This window comes from Ranitomeya imitator, chromosome 7, assembly GCF_032444005.1.
Source record: "Ranitomeya imitator isolate aRanImi1 chromosome 7, aRanImi1.pri, whole genome shotgun sequence".
NCBI classification, from domain to species: Eukaryota; Metazoa; Chordata; class Amphibia; order Anura; family Dendrobatidae; genus Ranitomeya; species Ranitomeya imitator.
This window is the reverse complement of record NC_091288.1, coordinates 197259849-197275474: the sequence shown is the minus strand read 5'-3', so window position 1 is coordinate 197275474 and position 15626 is coordinate 197259849. Positions and strand designations below refer to the sequence as shown.

Sequence of the window (15626 nt, the reverse complement as noted above, 5' to 3'; positions counted from 1 at the left end):
AACAATGACAGACTGATACAGAAGGGCGAGGACCCTGCTTTTGCGTGCTTACATTCTTAAGGATTATGGGGAAGGAGACAGTAGGTTGAGGGTTGCAGGAGCTCCGGTGTTGGTGAGGCGGTAGCTTCGGTAGTGGTTAAGCGGCAGCGGGGTCAGTGCAGGCTGTAAGCTTTATACAGTCACAGTCCCTCTCCTGCAGTATCTCTCTCAGCCTTCCTATATACAGTCACAGTCCCTCTCCTGCAGTATCTCTCTCTCTCAGCCTTCCTATATACAGTCACAGTCCCTCTCCTGCAGTCTCTCTCTCTCTCTCAGCCTTCCTATATACAGTCACAGTCCCTCTCCTGCAGTATCTCTCTCTCTCAGCCTTCCTATATACAGTCACAGTCCCTCTCCTGCAGTATCTCTCCTTTGATCCTCCCTATATACAGTCACAGCCCTCCACCTGCAGAATCTCTCATCTCAGCCTCCCTATACAGTGGGGCAAAAAAGTATTTAGTCAGTCAGCAATAGTGCAAGTTCCAACACTTAAAAAGATGAGAGGCGTCTGTAATTTACATCATAGGTAGACCTCAACTATGGGAGACAAACTGAGAAAAAAAAATCCAGAAAATCACATTGTCTGTTTTTTTTAACATTTTATTTGCATATTATGGTGGAAAATAAGTATTTGGTCAGAAACAAAATTTCATCTCAATACTTTGTAATATATCCTTTGTTGGCAATGACAGAGGTCAAACGTTTTCTGCAAGTCTTCACAAGGTTGCCACACACTGTTGTTGGTATGTTGGCCCATTCCTCCATGCAGATCTCCTCTAGAGCAGTGATGTTTTTGGCTTTTCGCTTGGCAACACGGACTTTCAACTCCCTCCAAAGGTTTTCTATAGGGTTGAGATCTGGAGACTGGCTAGGCCACTCCAGGACCTTGAAATGCTTCTTACGAAGCCACTCCTTTGTTGCCCTGGCGGTGTGCTTTGGATCATTGTAATGTTGAAAGACCCAGCCACGTTTCATCTTCAATGCCCTTGCTGATGGAAGGAGGTTTGCACTCAAAATCTCACGATACATGGCCCCATTCATTCTTTCATGTACCCGGATCAGTCGTCCTGGCCCCTTTGCAGAGAAACAGCCCCAAAGCATGATGTTTCCACCACCATGCTTTACAGTAGGTATGGTGTTTGATGGATGCAACTCAGTATTCTTTTTCCTCCAAACACGACAAGTTGTGTTTCTACCAAACAGTTCCAGTTTGGTTTCATCAGACCATAGGACATTCTCCCAAAACTCCTCTGGATCATCCAAATGCTCTCTAGCAAACTTCAGACGGGCCCGGACATGTACTGGCTTAAGCAGTGGGACACGTCTGGCACTGCAGGATCTGAGTCCATGGTGGCGTAGTGTGTTACTTATGGTAGGCCTTGTTACATTGGTCCCAGCTCTCTGCAGTTCATTCACTAGGTCCCCCCGCGTGGTTCTGGGATTTTTGCTCACCGTTCTTGTGATCATTCTGACCCCACGGGGCGGGATTTTGCGTGGAGCCCCAGATCGAGGGAGATTATCAGTGGTCTTGTATGTCTTCCATTTTCTAATTATTGCTCCCACTGTTGATTTCTTCACTCCAAGCTGGTTGGCTATTGCAGATTCAGTCTTCCCAGCCTGGTGCAGGGCTACAATTTTGTTTCTGGTGTCCTTTGACAGCTCTTTGGTCTTCACCATAGTGGAGTTTGGAGTCAGACTGTTTGAGGGTGTGCACAGGTGTCTTTTTATACTGATAACAAGTTTAAACAGGTGCCATTACTACAGGTAATGAGTGGAGGAAAGAGGAGACTCTTAAAGAAGAAGTTACAGGTCTGTGAGAGCCAGAAATCTTGATTGTTTGTTTCTGACCAAATACTTATTTTCCACCATAATATGCAAATAAAATGTTAAAAAAACAGACAATGTGATTTTCTGGATTTTTTTTTCTCAGTTTGTCTCCCATAGTTGAGGTCTACCTATGATGTAAATTACAGACGCCTCTCATCTTTTTAAGTGTTGGAACTTGCACTATTGCTGACTGACTAAATACTTTTTTGCCCCACTGTATACAGTCACAGCCCTCCTCCTGCAGTATCTCTCAGCCTCCCTATATAATCACAGGCCTCCTGCAGTATTTCTCCTCTCAGCCTCCCTATCTACAATCACAGCCCCCCTCCTGCAGTACCTCTCCTCACTCTCCCTATCTACAATCACAGCCCCCCTCCTGCAGTATCTCTCCTCACAGCCTCCCTATATAGTCACAGCCCCCCTCCTGCAGTATCTCTCATCTCAGCCCCCCTATATATAGTCACAGCCCCCCTACTGCAGTATTTCTCCTCTCAGCCTCCATATATACAGTCACAGCCCCCCTCCTGCAGTATCTGTCCTCTCAGCCTCCCTATATACAGTCACAGCCCTTGTCCGGCAGTATCTCTCCTCTCAGCCTCCCTATACAGTTAAGTCCATATATATTTGGACAGAGACAACATTTTTATAATTTTGGTTATAGATATTCCCAGAATGAATTTTAAACAAAACAATTCAGATGCAGTTGAAGTTCAGACTCTCAGCTTTCATTTAAGGGTATCTGCATTAAAATTGGATGAAGGGTTTAGTAGTTTCAGCTCCTTAACAAGTGCCACCCTGTTTTGTTTTTAAAGGGACCAAAAGTAATTGGACAGATTAAATAATTTTAAATAAAATGTTCATTTCTAGTACTTGGTTGAAAACCCTTTGTTGGCAATGACTGCCTGAAGTCTTGAACTCATGGACATCACCAGACGCCGTTTCCTCCTTTTTGATGCTCTGCCAGGCCTTCACTGCGGTGGTTTTCAGTTGCTGTTTGTTTCTGGGCCTTTCTGTCTGAAGTTTAGTCTTTGACTAGTGAAATGCTGCTCAATTGGGTTGAGATCAGGTGACTGACTTGGCCATTCAAGAATATTCCACTTCTTTGCTTTAATAAACTCCTGGGTTGCTTTGGCTTTATGTTTTGGGACATTGGTCGTCGTCTCATACTACAGATGGACAATCAGTTTGGCTGCATTTGGCTGGATCTGAGCACACAGTATGGCGGCTCTGAATACCTCAGAATTCATTCGGCTGCTTCTGTCCTGTGTCACATCTACTATATAATTGTCTAAGGGTCACTTCCGTCTGTCTGTCACGGATATTCATTGGTCGCGGCCTCTGTCTGTTATGGAAATCCAAGTCGCTGATTGGTCGCGGCAAAACAGCCACGACCAATCAGCGACGGGTACAGTCCGGAAGAAAATGGCCGCTCCTTACTCCCCGCAGTCACTGCCCGGCGCCCGCATACTCCCCTCCGGTCACCGCTCACACAGGGTTAATGCCGGCGGTAACGGACCGCGTTATGCCACGGGTAACGCACTCCGTTACCGCCACTATTAACCCTGTGTCCCCAACTTTTTACTATTGATGCTGCCTATGCGACATCAATAGTAAAAAAATGTAATGTTAAAAATAATAAAAAAACAAAAAACCTGCTATACTCACCCTCAGTTTTCTGACGATCCGCTCACGCCTGCCGCCATCTTCCGTTCCCAGCGATGCATTTCGAAATTACTTGCAAGACCGCCAAGTCATCTGGGTAATTTCACAATGCATCCTGGGAACGGAAGATGGCGGCATCCGCGCACCTATCGCCGGAGCTTCCGTGGATCCTAGGGGGTGAGTATATAACTATTTTTTATTTTAATTATTTTTTTAACCCCTTTACCCCCAAGGGTGGTTTGCACGTTAATGACCGGGCCAATTTTTACAATTCTGACCACTGTCCCTTTATGAGGTTATAACTCTGGAACGCTTCAATGGATCCTGGTGATTCTGACATTGTTTTCTCGTGACATATTGTTCTTCATGACAATGGTAAAAATTATTTGATAGTACCTGCGTTTATTTGTGAAAAAAACGGAAATTTGGCGAAAATTATGAAAATTTCGCAATTTTCCAACTTTGAATTTTTATGCAATTAAATCACAGAGATATGTCACACAAAATACTTAATAAGTAACATTTCCCACATGTCTACTTTACATCAGCACAATTTTGGAACCAAAATTTTTTTTTGTTAGGGAGTTATAAGGGTTAAAAGTTGACCAGCAATTTCTCATTTCTACAACACCATTTTATTTTAGGGACCACATCTCATTTGAAGTCATTTTGAGGGGTCTATATGATAGAAAATACCCAAGTGTGACACCATTCTAAAAACTACACCCCTCAAGGTGCTCAAAACCATATTCAAGAAGTTTATTAACCCTTCTGGTGCTTCACAGGAATTTTTTGAATGTTTAAATAAAAATGAACATTTAACTTTTTTTCACAAAAAATGTAATTCAGCTCCAATTTGTTTTATTTTACCAAGGGTAACAGGAGAAAATGGACCCCAAACATTGTTGTACAATTTGTCCTGAGTATGCCAATACCCCACATGTGGGGGTAAACCACTGTTTGGGCGCATGGCAGAGCTCGGAAGCGAAGGAGTGCCATTTGACTTTTCAATGCAAAATTGACTGGAATTGAGATGGGACGCCATGTTTCGTTTGGAGAGCCCCTGATGTGGCTAAACATTGAAACCCCCCACAAGTGACACCATTTTGGAAAGTAGACCCCCTAAGGAACTTATCTAGAGGTGTGGTGAGCACTTTGACCCAACAAGTGCTTCACAGAAGTTTATAATGTAGAACCGTAAAAATAAAAAATCATATTTTTTCACAAAAATTATCTTTTCGCCCCCAATTTTTTATTTTCCCAAGGGTAAGAGAAGAAATTGGACCCCAAAAGTTGTTGTACAATTTGTCCTGAGTACGCTGATAGCCCATATGTGGGGGTAAACCACTGTTTGGGCGGATGGGAGAGCTCGGAAGGGAAGGAGCGCCGTTTGACTTTTCAATGCAAAATTGACAGGAATTGAGATGGGACGTCATGTTGCGTTTGAAGAGCCACTGATGTGCCTAAACATTGAAACCCCCCACAAGTGACACCATTTTGGAAAGTAGACCCCCTAAGGAATTTATCTAGAGGTGTGGTGAGCACTTTGACCCACCAAGTGCTTCACAGAAGTTTATAATGTAGAACCGTAAAAATAAAAAATCATATTTTTTCACAAAAATTATCTTTTCGCCCCCAATTTTTTATTTTCCCAAGGGTAAGAGAAGAAATTGGACCCCAAAAGTTGTTGTACAATTTGTCCTGAGTACGCGGATACCCCATATGTGGGGGTAAACCACTGTTTGGGTGGATGGGAGAGCTCGGAAGGGAAGGAGCGCCGTTTGACTGTTCAAAGCAAAATTGACAGGAATTGAGATGGGACGCCATGTTGCGTTTGAAGAGCCACTGATGTGCCTAAACATTGAAACCCCCCACAAATGACACCATTTTGGAAAGTAGACCCCCTAAGGAACTTATCTAGAGGTGTGGTGAGCACTTTGACCCACCAAGTGCTTCACAGAAGTTTATAATGCAGAGCCGTAAAAATAAAACAAAATTTTTTTCCCACAAAAATTATTTTTTTAGCCCCCAGTTTTGTATTTTCCTGAGGGTAACAGGAGAAATTGGACCCCAAAATTTGTTGCCCAATTTGTCCTGAGTGCGATGATACACCATATGTGGGGGGAACCACTGTTTGGGCACATGGGAGGGCTCAGAAGGGAAGGAGTGCCATTTGAATGCAGACTTAGATGGAATGGTCTGCAGGTGTCACATTGCGTTTGCAGAGCCCCTAATGTACCTAAACAGTAGAAACCCCCCACAAGTGACACCATTTTGGAAAGTAGACCCCCTTAGGAACTTATCTAGATGTGTGCTGAGCGCTTTGACCCACCAAGGGCTTCACAGAAGTTTATAATGGAGAGCCGTAAAAATAAAACAAAAATTTTTTCCCACAAAAATTATTTTTTAGCCCCCAGTTTTGTATTTTTCCGAGGGTAAAAGGAGAAATTCGACCCCACAATTTGTTGTCCAATTTGTCCTGAGTGCGCTGATACCCCATATGTGGGGGGGAACCACTGTTTGGGCGCATGGGAGGGCTCGGAAGGGAAGGAGCTCCATTTGGAATGAGGACTTAGATGGAATGGTCTGCAGGTGTCACATTGCATTTGCAGAGCCCCTAATGTACCTAAACAGTAGAAACCTCCCACAAGTGACACCATTTTGGAAACTAGACCCCCTAAGGAACTCATCTAGATGTGTTGTGATAGCTTTGAACCCCCAAGTGTTTCACTACAGTTTGTAACGCAGAGCCGTGAAAATTAAAAAAAAAAATCTTTCCCCCCAAAATTATTTTTTAGCCCCCAGTTTTGTATTTTCCCGAGGGTAAGAGGAGAAATTCGACCCCAAAAGTTGTTGTCCAATTTGTCCTGAGTACGCTGATACCCCGTATGTTGGGGGAAACCAACGTTTGAGCGCATGGCAGAGCTCGGAAGGGAAGGAGCGCCATTTGGAATGCAGACTTAGATGGAATGGTCTGCAGACGTCACATTGCGTTTGCAGAACCCCTAATGTACCTAAACAGTAGAAACCCCCCACAAGTGACCCCATATTGGAAACTAGACCCCCCAGGGAACTAATCTAGATGTGTTGTGAGAACTTTGAACCCCCAAGTGTTTCACTACAGTTTATAACGCAGAGCCGTGAAAATAAAAAATCTTTTTTTTTCCCACAAAAAATATGTTTTAGCCCCGAGTTTTGTATTTTCCCAAGGGTAGCAGGAGAAATTGGACCCCAAAAGTTGTTGTCCTATTTGTCCTGAGTACGCTGATACCCCATATGTTGGGGTAAACCCCTGCTTGGGCACACGGGAGAGCTCGGAAGGGAAGAAGCACTGTTTTACTTTTTCAACGCAGAATTGGCTGGAATTGAGATCGGACGCCATGTCGCGTTTGGAGAGCCCCTGATGTGCCTAAACAGTGGAAACCCCCCAATTATAACTGAAACCCTAATCCAAACACATCCCTAACCCTAATCCCAATGGTAACCCTAACCACACCTCTAACCCTGACACACCCCTAACCCTAATCCCAACCCTATTCCCAACCGTAAATGTAATCTAAACCCTAACTGTAACTTTAGCCCCAACCCAAACTGTAGCCCTAGCCCTAACCCTAGCCCTAACCCTAGCCCTAACCCTAACCCTAGCCCTAACCCTAGCCCTAACCCTAACCCTAGCCCTAACCCTAACCCTAGCCCTAACCCTAGCCCTAACCTTAGCCCTAACCCTAGCCCTAACCCTAGCCCTAACCCTAGCCCTAACCCTAGCCCTAACCCTAGCCCTAACCCTAGCCCTAGCCCTAATGGGAAAATGGAAATAAATACATTTTTTTAATTTTTCCCTAACTAAGGGGGTGATGAAGGGGGGTTTGATTTACTTTTATAGCGGGTTTTTTAGCGGATTTTTATGATTGGCAGCCGTCACACACTGAAAGACGCTTTTTATTGCAAAAAATATTTTTTGCGTTACCACATTTTGAGAGCTATAATTTTTCTATATTCTGGTCCACAGAGTCATGTGAGGTCTTGGTTTTTGCGGGACGAGTTGATGTTTTTATTGGTAACATTTTCGGGCACGAGACATTTTTTGATCGCTTTTTATTCCGATTTTTGTGAGGAAGAATGACCAAAAACCAGCTATTCATGAATTTCTTTTGGGGGAGGCGTTTATACCGTTCCGCGTTTGGTAAAATTGATGAAGCAGTTTTATTCTTCGGGTCAGTACGATTACAGCGACACCTCATTTATATCATTTTTTTATGTTTTGGCGCTTTTATACGATAAAAACTATTTTATAGAAAAAATAATTATTTTTGCATCGCTTTATTCTCAGGACTATAACTTTTTTATTTTTTTGCTGATGATGCTGTATGGCGGCTCGTTTTTTGCGGGACAAGATGACGTTTTCAGCGGTACCATGGTTAGTTATATCTGTCTTTTTGATCGCGTGTTATTCCACTTTTTGTTCGGCGGTATGATTATCAAGCGTTGTTTTTTGCCTCGTTTTTTTTTTTTTTTTCTTACGGTGTTTACTGAAGGGGTTAACTAGTGGGCCAGTTTTATAGGTCGGGCCGTTACGGACGCGGCGATACTAAATATGTGTACTTTTATTGTTTTGTTTTTTTTATTTAGATAAAGAAATGTATTTATGGGAATAATATTTTTATTTTTTTTTTCATTATTTTGGAATATTTTTTTTTATTTTTTTTTTACACATTTGAAATTTTTTTTTTTACTTTTTTACTTTGTCCCAGGGGGGGACATCACAGATCAGTGATCTGACAGTTTGCACAGCACTCTGTCAGATCACTGATCTGATAGGAGTGCAGGCTGCTTCACAGTGCCTGCTCTGAGCAGGCTCTGTGAAGCCACCTCCCTCCCTGCAGGACCCGGATCCGCGGCCATCTTGGATCCGGGGCTGGAGGGAGCAGGGAGGGAGGTGAGACCCTCGCAGCAACGCGATCACATCGCGTTGCTGCGGGGGGCTCAGGGAAGCCCGCAGGGAGCCCCCTCCCTGCGCGGTGCTTCCCTGTACCGCCGGCACATCGCGATCATCTTTGATCGCGGTGTGCCGGGGGTTAATGTGCCGGGGGCGGTCCGTGACCGCTCCTGGCACATAGTGCCGGATGTCAGCTGCGATAGGCAGCTGACACCCAGCCGCGATCGGCGGCACTTCCCCCGTGAGCGCTGCCGATCGCATATGACGTACTATTGCGTCCTTGGGAAGTAAAGCCCACCCCACATGGACGCAATAGTACGTCTAATGGCAGAAAGGGGTTAACAGGGATATGGTGCCCACACTGCTGTATACTACATGTGCTGTTAGATACCGCGTGGCTCTGTGCTGTATACTACATAGGCAGTGTTATATACTATGTGGGCTGTGTGATATACTCCGTGGGCTGTGCTAGATATTACTTGGCCACTGTTATATACTGTGTGGGCAGTGTTATATACTACGTGACTGGACAATATACTACGTGGCTCTGTGCTGTATACTACATCGCTGGGCAATATACTACGTGGCTCTGTGCTGTATACGTCGCTGGGCAATATACTACGTGGCTCTGTGCTGTATACCACGTCGCTGGGCAACATACTACGTGACTGGGCAATATACTACGTGTCTGTGCTGTATACTATGTGGCTGAACAATATACTACGTGGCTGGGCAATATACTACGTGGACATGCATATTCTAGAATACCCAATGCGTTAGAATCGGGCCACCATCTAGTCATAAATAAACACTAGTGACCCAGTATCACTGGCAGCCATGCATGCCCAAGCCATCACACTGCCTCCGCCGTGTTTTACAGATGATGTGGTATGCTTTGGATCATGAGCTGTACCACGCCTTCGCCATACTTTTCTCTTTCCATCATTCTGGTAGAGGTTGATCTTGGTTTCATCTGTCCAAAGAATGTTCTTCCAGAACTGTGCTGGCTTTTTTCTCAGCCTCCCTATATACAGACACAGCCTCCTCCTGCAGTATCTCTCCTCTCAGAAACCCTATATAGTCACAGCCCTCCTCCTGCAGTATCTCTCCTCTCAGCCTCCCTATATAGTCACAGCCCCCCTCCTGCATTATCTCTCCTCTCAATCCCTATATAGTCACAGCCCCCCTCCTGCATTACCTCTCCTCCTGCAGTATCTCTCCTCTCAGCCTCCCTATATAGTCACAGCCCCCCTCCTGCAGTACCTCTCCTCTCAGCCTCCTCCTGCAGTATCTCTCCTCTCAGCCTCCCTATATAGCAACAGCCCTCCTGCAGTATCTCTCCTCTCAGCCTCCCTATATAGTTACAGCCCCCTCCTGCAGTATCTCTCCTCTCAGCCTCCCTATATAGTCACAGCCCCCCTCCTGCAGTATCTCTCCTCTCAGCCTCCCTATATAGTCACAGCCCCCCTCCTGCAGTATCTCTCCTCTCAGCCTCCCTATATAGTCACAGCCCTCCTCCTGCAGTATCTCTCCTCTCAGCCTCCCTATATACAGTCACAGCCCCCCTCCTGCAGTATCTCTCCTCTCAGCCTCCGTGAGTCACAGCCCCCCTCCTGCAGTACCTCTCTTCTCACTCTCCCTATATACAGTCACAGCCCCCTTCCTGCAGTATCTCTCCTCTCAGCCTCCCTATATAGTCACAGCCCCCCTCCTGCAGTCTCTCCTCTCACTCTTCCTATATACAGTCACAGCCCCCCTCCTGCAGTATCTCTCCTCTGTCTCCCTATATAGTCACAGCCCCCCTCCTGCAGTATCTCTCCTCTCAGTCTCCCTATATACAATCACAGCCCCCCTCCTGCAGTATCTCTCTCAGCCTCCCTATATAGTCACAGCCCCCCTCCTGCAGTCTCTCCTCTCACTCTTCCTATATACAGTCACAGCCCCCCTCCTGCAGTATCTCTCCTCTGTCTCCCTATATAGTCACAGCCCCCCTCCTGCAGTATCTCTCTTCTCAGTCTCCCTATATACAGTCACAGCCCCCCTCCTGCAGTATCTCTCTCAGCCTCCCTATATAGTCACAGCCCCCCTCCTGCAGTCTCTCCTCTCACTCTTCCTATATACAGTCACAGCCCCCCTCCTGCAGTATCTCTCCTCTGTCTCCCTATATAGTCACAGCCCCCCTCCTGCAGTATCTCTCTCAGCCTCCCTATATAGTCACAGCCCTCCTCCTGCAGTATCTCTCCTCTCAGCCTCCCTATATACAGTCACAGCCCCCCTCCTGCAGTATCTCTCCTCTCAGCCTCCGTGAGCCACAGCCCCCCTCCTGCAGTACCTCTCTTCTCACTCTCCCTATATACAGTCACAGCCCCCCTCCTGCAGTACCTCTCCTCACTCTCCCTATATACAGTCACAGCCCCCTTCCTGCAGTATCTCTCCTCTCAGCCTCCCTATATAGTCACAGCCCCCCTCTTGCAGTATCTCTCCTCTCAGAATCCCTATATACAGTCACAACCCCCCTCCTGCAGTATCTCTCCTCCAAGTTGCCAGTTGCCACTTCCTGGTAGGTAAATGCTAGAGTGTATGGGCTCCTTCCATGTGTGACGTCATTTCCGGGGGGCGTGTCCTATTGGGAAGGGGCGTGTTTTCAGTCACATCATGAAGGCGGCAAAGCAAAGCAGCATGATTCTAGCTTGTGGACGCCATGGCACATGGAGGTTAGTGGTTTCAGGGTGAAAAAATGCTACTTGCTGCTCGCTATTGGGGGGAGGCTCTGTGGTGGGCGACCTGCTTGTCTGTGTGGGGGGCACCGCTGCTGCTGTGGGGGACCCCCGTGGTGGGCTTTGTGGGGGGGGCACCGCTGCTGCTGTGGGGGACCCCCGTGGTGGGCTTTGTGGGGGGGGGCACCGCTGCTGCTGTGGGGGACCCCCGTGGTGGGCTTTGTGGGGGGGGTACCGCTGCTGCTGTGGGGGACCCCCATGGTGGGCTTTGTGGGGGGGCACCGCTGCTGCTGTGGGGGACCCCTGTGGTGGGCTTTGTGGGGGGGCACCGCTGCTGCCGGCTGTTGTGGGGGACCCCCGTGGTGGTGGGGGGCACCGCTGCTGCTGTGGGGGACCCCCGTGGTGGTGGGGGGCACCGCTGCTGCTGTGGGGGACCCCCGTGGTGGGGGGGGCACCGCTGCTGCTGTGGGGGACCCCCGTGGTGGGGGGGCACCGCTGCTGCTGTGGGGGACCCCCGTGGTGGGCTTTGTGGGGGGGGGGGGGCACCGCTGCTGCTGTCGGGGACCCCTGTGGTGGGGGGGCACCGCTGCTGCTGTGGGGAATCCCCGTGGTGGGCTTTGTGGGGGGGGGCACCGCTGCTGCTGTGGGGGACCCCCATGGTGGGCTTTGTGGGGGGGCACCGCTGCTGCTTTGGGGGACCCCTGTGGTGGGCTTTGTGGGGGGGGGGCACCGCTGCTGCTGTGGGGGACCTCTGTGGTAGGCTTTGTGGGGGGGCACCGTTGCTGCTGTGGGGGACCCCCGTGGTGGGCTTTGTGGGGGGGGCACCGCTGCTGTTGTGGGGGATCCCCGTGGTGGGCTCTTGGGGGGGGCACCGCTGCTGCTGGCTGTTGTGGGGGACCCCCGTCGTGGGCTTTTTGGGGGGGCACCGCTGCTGCTGGATGTTGTGGGGGACCCCTGTGGTGGGATGTTGTGGGGGGACCCCTGTGGTGAGATTTGGGGGGGCACCTACTGCTGCTGGCTGTTGTGGGGGGCACCTGCTGCTGCTGGCTATTGTGGTGGGACCCCTGTGGTGGGATTTTGGGGGGCACCTGCTGCTGCTGACTATTGTGGGGGACCCCTGTGGTTGGATTTTGGGGGGCACCTGCTGGCTGTTGGGGGGGACCCCTGTGGTGGGGTTTGGAGGTGACCTGCTTACGGGGTGGACCCCTTTTAGTGGGGGACCCCTGTTGTGGGATTTGAGGGCTATCTGCTTGTGGGATGTGGGGGGAGACCTGCTGCAGGCTATTGGGGGACCCCTGTGGTGGGACGTGGGGAGGCGACCTGCCTGTGATGGGACGTGGGGAGGCGACCTGCCTGTGGTGGGACGTGGGGAGGCGACCTGCCTGTGGTGGGACGTGGGGAGGCGACCTGCCTGTGGTGGGACGTGGGGAGGCGACCTGCCTGTGGTGGGACGTGGGGAGGCGACCTGCCTGTGGTGGGACGTGGGGAGGCGACCTGCCTGTGGTGGGACGTGGGGAGGCGACCTGCCTGTGGTGGGACGTGGGGAGGCGACCTGCCTGTGGGGAGGCGACCTGCCTGTGGGGAGGCGACCTGCCTGTGGGGAGGCGACCTGCCTGTGGGGAGGCGACCTGCCTGTGGGGAGGCGACCTGCCTGTGGGGAGGCGACCTGCCTGTGGGGAGGCGACCTGCCTGTGGGGAGGCGACCTGCCTGTGGGGAGGCGACCTGCCTGTGGTGGGACGTGGGGAGGCGACCTGCCGCTTACGGAGGGATCCCCTTTATTGGGGGGCGACCTGCTTATTTATGGGTTGGGTTTGGGGGGCTGATGAGGGCTTAGGCTGGGTGGAGTGGACGTCCGATAAGAGTTTAGGCTGGGTCGGGGGTGGACGTCCGATGGGGGGTTTGTGCTGGGTGGGGTGTCCGCGTCTGATGGGGGTGTGTGCTGGATGGGGGGGTCCACATCCTGTGGGGGTTTGGCCGTCCGGTGGGGGTTTATTATTGGGTGGGCGTGGTGTGCGATGGGAGTAATGCTTGGAGGAGGGGTGGACGTCCGATGGGGGTTTATGCTGGGGGGTTAAGCTGGGGTGGCATCCGATTGGGGGGGTGTCTGATGGGATTTATGGTTGGGGGCAGGGGGCGTCATATGGGGATTTACGCTTGTGGGAGGGAATGTCTGGTGGGCTTTGGGTTTATCCTGTGGGGTCCGCTGGTTAATGTGAGGTGGAGGTTTCTGACTGGAGGAGTGAGGTTATGCTGTGTGGCCTTCTGGTTGATGTGGGGGAGCTAATGCTTCATTGGGGTACACAAAAAAAAAAATGGGTGTATGCTGCTTATGCTATGCAAAAAAAAAATTTAGGTATTTCCTGTAGAGGAGGGTACACCACCAACTAGCACGAAGCTAATCTGTTTTAACTTAATGTCAGTAGGAGGAAGACATGGGTCTGGACCGCCCAGCCCAGTTTAGGCCTTAGGTTTTGGGAGGTTTTTTTATTAACGATTTTTCTTTTTAATTTTTTTTTTTCTTCCCAGATATGGCTTTTGAGGGCGACAGTGGAATTGTCACTCTAATCTCCCACCTAGAATTGTCACTACCATATCATCTGTGGTCTACGAGGCAAGGCCCTAACACATCAAGAGTGCTTGGGGTTCCCCGGAGGACCGTTCATGCCACGAATCGCCCTACCCTCTCGCCTCTCTGCGTCCAGGTTATTCCATGCCCATCTTCATCATCGCCCTGCGAAAAAGGATTTGTGATCTTAAGGACTGGTATATCCTACGAGGCAGTAAGGGGGCTACTTTAAAAAAAAAAAAAAAACACAGGACAAATATGTCCTAGTTTTCCCCTGAGCAATGTGGACGTCTCCTGAGGAAACCTTCCTATTCATGCAGCCTCCACGTTTTCCAGAGGCTCCAGTGACCTTGCTCTTAAAATATCCAGGCTTTGGTCTAGGCCTTCTCTGGTGGCCGGTCCACACCGCCAGCGCCCTGAACAATCATGCACGCCAACTTTCTAGTGCGTCCTACTCTGCGCCTATCAGTTTAAGAGTACTTCGCTTCTGCAACAGAGGACTAAAGTCTGCCTCCCAAGAGATCTGTTCAAATTTGGTTGTTTTGGAAATGTTCTGTCCAAAAAAAAAAAAACGACGGGACAACTTCCTGACCCGCCAGGAAAAGACGAGACCTTCCTTTAGGCCAGCTCCCTCCTGGCATCCATGAACCCACCAGTACTGGTCTGCTAGGCCTGGATCTAGCAGACTCTCTTCGACATGATGGGGCATTCCCACCTTGGATGTTTCTCAGGATCGGCTGCCGTGTCCTTCACAATTCAAGGCCGGTATTATGATCTCAGGTCCGGGACACCGAAATCTCAGACACCGGAGGCAGGCCTGAGGGGGGGGGGGGGCTTCAGAGCCGCATACCCTACCGACAGTCCTGCCCGCATGCACCAACAGCATATTACATTTTTACAATACTTTAGAAATGCATAAAATGAAACAAGCAAAGGCATAAAATGAAACAAGGAAAGGCATAAAGTTTTTCTATGCAAAAAAAGGCAGTTTTATAAAATTAGAAATATTTCTATATCTATTGTTAAAATGATATTTATCCAGTATTTCTATAAGTAAAAGTCTGAGATTTCTGTGAGAAATGGTAATTGTTTACCTCTTAAACCAGTTCTGAATGTAAATAAAACATTGCTCTGATTAAGTCTCCACATTGTATTTGTCTTTCATTTCATGCGTAGGGCGGGACAAGCCCATGATGTATCTGTGTAAAGCTAGGTTCACATTGCGTTAATGGGTTAACGCTAACGGACTGCGTTGCACGGCGAAAATGTCGAAATTAACGCCGTGCAACGGGTCCGTTAGCGCACCCATGGACAGCAATGTTACTTTTAGCTGAAGCGCATCACTAGCGCATGCCATTTTCGGCACGCGCTAGCGATGTACCGTTCTTTTGAGGCCCGTTCCTCGCTACCGCAGATCAGGGATCTGCGCTAGCGGGGAGGGTGAACGCCGACCCTCTAGAAACATTGCGTTAGCGCAATCCGCTAGCGCTATGCGCTTAACGGATTGCACTAACGCAATGTGAACCTAGCGTAAGACGTAAGGTGCTATAATAACAGCCTTGGGCTGGTTTAACACCAGCATTCGGCAGGGCTGCGGATGGCAGCCTTCTTCCTCCGTTAAGCCCCGCCCAATGCCGCACCTCTTCCTTCAGTTCCGCCTACGTCTGCATGCGTCCTGCATCTGCATGCGTCCTGCATACCCTATCTTTAACATTGGGTACGCAGGCCAAGCGGATGCCTCTGCATGCGTTGTTTTAATGCTGCGCCGACCGCAACAAAATGCAACATGTTGCGTTCGACGCAGTTCAGTGCATCGTCAAAACGACACGTGCCTGTGTACCCAATGTTAAAGATAGGGGATGCATGCAGACGTAGGCG

At 49.3% G+C, this 15626-nt stretch overlaps 1 long non-coding RNA gene across 1 annotated transcript; it reads left to right on the top strand.

The window, feature by feature from the left end:
- Positions 1–11066: 11066 nt before the first annotated feature.
- Positions 11067–14892, top strand: LOC138645213 (uncharacterized). The gene is made up of 2 exons (XR_011314717.1): positions 11067–11178; positions 13709–14892. It is a non-coding gene; the product is annotated as an uncharacterized lncRNA (long non-coding RNA).
- The last annotated feature ends 734 nt before the right edge of the window (positions 14893–15626 follow it).